Genomic DNA, 4,680 nt, shown 5'->3' with positions numbered 1-4,680 from the left:
CTGATGGCCTCAGATGTTAAGTCCCGTAGTGCTCAGAGCCATTTCAACCATTTGAATCTTCACGTGTTGTTTTTGAAATACTGTTTGTACACTAAAAAAAAAAGCACTCCGTCTTCGGGCCACTAGCGGCCCATCGGGACCATCCGACCGCCGTGTCAACCTCAGTTGACGATGGGGATAGGAGGGGCGTGTGGTCAGCACACCACTCTCCCGGTCGTTATCATGGTTTTCTTTGACCGGAGCCGCTGCTATTCGGTCGAGTAGCTTCTCAGTTGGCATCACGAGGATGAGTGCACCCCGAAAAATGGCAACAGCGCGTGTCGACCTGCATGGTCACCCATCCAGGTGCCGGCCACGCCCGTCAGCGCTTAACTTCGGTGGTCTCACGGGAACCGGTGTGTCCACTGCGGCAAGGCCGTTGCCAGAAATATTGTTTGTGAATACGTTTAATTGTGCCTATTGCTCTTCGTCACTTAATGCTGTGTGTATATCTATGTCTGTTTCTGTGTAGTGTAAGTGTAGTGTATGTCTGTTGTTCAAGTATTGCCCGCAGAAAAAGACAGTGTGTTCTGGGGAACCTTCTTCCCTGCATGTGCATGTAGGTGTCTGCGTCGGACTCACGCGGTTTAAGTATGTGGGCTTAATGTCCGTGTCCGGTTAAGAAATGTACCATACCGCGGCTGCGATCCATATGTTTCATTGTGAACCGCTTCCTTATGTCAGGGAAGAATTGGGAATGCAGTGGAAATGAGCAGATTAAGGAAAACAAGAAGAAGTGGTGGGATAGTGTCACAAGAATGGAAAAAATGATTCAAATGGCTCTGAGCATTATGGGACTTAACTTCTGAGGTCATCAGTCCCCTAGACTTAAATACTTAAACCTAACTAACCTAAGGACATCACACACATCCATGCCCGAGGCAGGATTCGAACCTGCGACCGTAGCGGTAGCGCGGTTCCAGACTGAAGCGCCTAGAATCGCCCGTCCACACTGACCGGCCCACAAGGATGGAAGAAGAGGACGGTACCACTCGCCAGTGAACTGGACCGAGTTCAGAAGATAAGCCCCTCGAAACCCGTCGCTGCCGCCTGGCAGTTTGGGGTCGTGAGTCGCCGCGAGAGGCTGGCCGGGCTGCGGCGCTGAGAGCAGAGCCGCGGCTGCGTCCCCCGTCGCCGCCCGCCGAGCGGCCGGTTCCCGGTAGCGGCGCCTGACGCGGCCGCCGGTGACTCAGACGCCGCCGCTGCGGCCGCGGCCGGCGACTCCGCCTCAGTCCCGAGCCGGCGGCCGACCATGGCGCAAGCATGCCGCGGGCTTCGCGACGCAGGAAGAGCCGGCCCACAGTGACCACCTCGACCGTCACAGCCACCACACCTTCCGACGCCGCCACGACGTTCTCCAGGGGAGGAAGCGAGGGCGCGGGGGCGGCGGTGCTGCCTCCCGCGCCGCCCTTCTCCGCGGCCTGGGGCGACTACTCGCCCCTGGACCCGTTCCTCGGCGCCTTCCGCGCGCAGCCGCAGGTGCCGGTGGTGCGCGCCTCCAGCGTCGACGGCGCCGCGGCGCCGCCCCAGCCGCAGCAGCAGCAACAAGTCTTCCGCAGCAAGAGCGCCGACAGCATCGCGGGCGGCGTCGTTACGTGCGAGCTTTCGGCCGCCGGGCCGCCCCCGCTGGCGCGCTGCGATGCGCCCTCCACCTCCGCCCCCGCCCCTGCGCCCTTCGGTGCCCAGGCGCGGAGCCCTTCCTCCGAGTCCGGCAGCGCCGGCACTGTCGGGGAACCGTCTCCGTCCACGTCGACGGCCGCTGCGGATGGCGCCGGCGGGGGCGGGCGGGGGCGGACGGAGGGCGACGCCGGCGGCGACGGTGACGACGAGGACAGGCTGGTGCTCGTCCCTGCAGGTAGGTCTGCACTCCACTCTGCCGGCAGCGCCTCGCTTCTAGTGGACAGATAAACGCTCCGGTCAATCACACGCTACCTGGGATGCACGGACGGACGGGAGATTGTTTCGAGTGTCGTCAGTGGTGATTCGAAGCAGAAATTGTCGAGATCTTCGAGGTCAATTCTTAAGGTGAATTTAACCGCTATAGTGGTGGTGCTGCAGAAGAATGCTGAAGATTAAAAAAAAAAATAAAAAAAAGAGATTGGGCCCCTCCACGCCCGCACCAACGTTGTGACCAAACCAAAAGTTCTACTGTCACCTCCGTAAACATGTTAGTTATCTAGTAAGTGGATCACAGGATGCTGGGCTGTGATGTCATACGTGCGTCTGGGTAAGACTACGCATTAACACGGTCGATCAGGTGATAGACAGTGGACGAAACGCGAGTGAGGGTAGCTATTTGAAGAGCAGAGGGAAAAAAGTGCCATGGCTCGTGCCGTGGGAAAAAAACCTCTGCGACAGTGGGATGGGTAGTAAGAGCAGTAGTGGCTTACTAGCTGCGATAGTTCATGAAGGGCTGGATTTGGTAGTATGGGTATCATGCATCATTACCGTGGCAAGTGATGGCGATGTATCCCAGTTGCTGCGGCCGCTACATTCCTGGAACAATCGAGATCGCTATACAGTAGTGGGAGATCGGCCATAGATCATCTCACTGTGTGGGGGATGTGTGGAGCTTGTCTGCATGCAGTGTACGGTACGGCTTCCCTGCGTGGTGCCAGTTATTCGGCAGTGTCTTCCAGCTGGATATCCAGTAATGGCGTCTGATTAACAGGGGCTCGCCTGTGCCGTTATGTTTGCGTATGCTTGGCCATAAATGTTAGGTCCTTACAAGTATGTCTTTTGGTCTTTTATGTTTCCATCTATGTTTGTGGTCGTAGTTCCCTAGATTCAAAATAAACGGGTTCTGCGAATGTCTGGAGTTTCTGTATAGTCTTGTGGTGAGTTTGTGGATTACCTCCGTGAGAGTCCTATCACATAAGTAATGAGGAGGTGTTGAATAGGATTGGGGAGAAGAGGAGTTTGTGGCACAACTTGACTAGAAGAAAGGACCGGTTGGTAGGACATGTTCTGAGACATCAAGGGATCACAAATTTAGCATTGGAGGGCAGCGTGGAGGGTAAAAATCGTAGAGGGAGACCAAGAGATGAATACACTAAGCAAATTCAGAAGGATGTAGGTTGCAGTAGGTACTGGGAGATGAAGAAACTTGCACAGGATAGGGTAGCATGGAGAGCTGCATCAAACCAGTCTCAGGACTGAAGACCACAACAACAACAACAACAGTGGTGGTTGACCTCCGTGTCTGTGGACTGACTGACAGGGAGAAATACAGCTACCGTCCACTTTGTATACAGCTTAATGTTGCCAAAGTGGCCCACACGAAGAACGGTGCGGTGCGTTAGCGAAGCTAAATTTGTTTGTGCTGTGCGTGTAAAGCCACAAAAAGTGCGAGTAGCTACAAGTTACAGTACAAAAGGCGACTCCGGAGTTCGATGAAAATATGTATCGACGAACAATAATTAAAGCTATTAACATGGGGCTGGTTGCTAGGTTTCTTACTGCAAGTATTTCTGTTAAATGGCGAGGAGGGTACTTTCTGTTTCGCCAGCACTAGTGGCTGGTCTTGTTAAAGATTCACCCTCACTACCACCGGCATTGGAGGACGAATGTTTGGCAGCCCCGACCACTCGTACTGACGAAACGTCAGGAAAACCACAGAGCAAGTGTCGGACGCAGATCCTGATACGAACGCCAACAGCCAACAGCTAACAGAAACGAGCAACACTGTGTCGCGAGAGACACTAGGATAGCGGTTTTCTCCTACAACTCTGAGTTCGAACCCTTCTGAAACAGTCCTCGTTCACTTGTAGCTGGCATAACGAGCCAGTGGACACATAGAGGTGTAATGGCAGCCAGGCACCGGGCGCAACATCTGCCGAGTGGAACAGGAAGAGGGAAACGTAAACCAGTGTACTCTGTATCCGCCAGCACACGGCGACGACGGCTCGCACGCTACTGTCGCAGTTTGTCCCCACAGATTCTCTCACTTACCCTCATTCACGCCGCTCAATAAGCGGTTGACACGTATGGTGAAACGTACTTAATCGTCTATTTCCTGTGTGTATGTAGAAATACGATGTAACTCAGTAGAAATATGTGTTGCCCAGTATCGACACACAGAACAGCCCGAGTGTGGCTTCCCTCAAACTGCTGCTCATTTCGGCGCTACCTCCCTAACTACTGGGAAACTTTACACCCGAAGAATTCTGTATACACGACTATTTTTACCAGAAGAGAAGACCACAGACAGATAATTAATTTGGAAAACAGCTCGACTGGAGGAGAACAAGCTGTCTCATTCAGCGACACCATCCTGAAATTCTTGTCAACCAAAATAGGGAAATCACGGTAAAATCTAGTCGACTAGCTGCGGATCTAAACCCCTCTACTTCAGAGAACGGGACTAGGTGGTATATATTCCGTAGATTCCTGCAGTGAACAGGACACTACACTCTCCAGGAAAATGACATAGATTCTAAAAATTGTCTTCATATTTTCTGTGATCGTAATTTCGTAATTACCTGTACCAGTTGATCTCTCGGAAGTTAGATCCAATTCGTTTTCCGTTGATTTACCTAATTCCTGACAATCATGTCACACCATTTTAAAGTATTAAACAAAATTTCTCAGGATTGTTGTTGTTTCGAGGGATTCAGTTGCTTCCCGCTTCACGAGTAATTG

At 52.9% G+C, this 4,680-nt stretch overlaps 1 pseudogene; it reads right to left on the bottom strand.

Annotated features, from left to right (window-relative positions):
- Positions 1-305: 305 nt before the first annotated feature.
- On the bottom strand, positions 306-423 carry LOC126093768 (5S ribosomal RNA; annotated as a pseudogene).
- Positions 424-4,680: the final 4,257 nt, after the last annotated feature.

This window comes from Schistocerca cancellata, chromosome 7 (genome assembly GCF_023864275.1).
Source record: "Schistocerca cancellata isolate TAMUIC-IGC-003103 chromosome 7, iqSchCanc2.1, whole genome shotgun sequence".
NCBI classification, from domain to species: domain Eukaryota; kingdom Metazoa; phylum Arthropoda; class Insecta; order Orthoptera; family Acrididae; genus Schistocerca; species Schistocerca cancellata.
The sequence above is the reverse complement of the archived record's forward strand: the minus strand, read 5'-3'. Positions and strand labels throughout refer to the sequence as shown.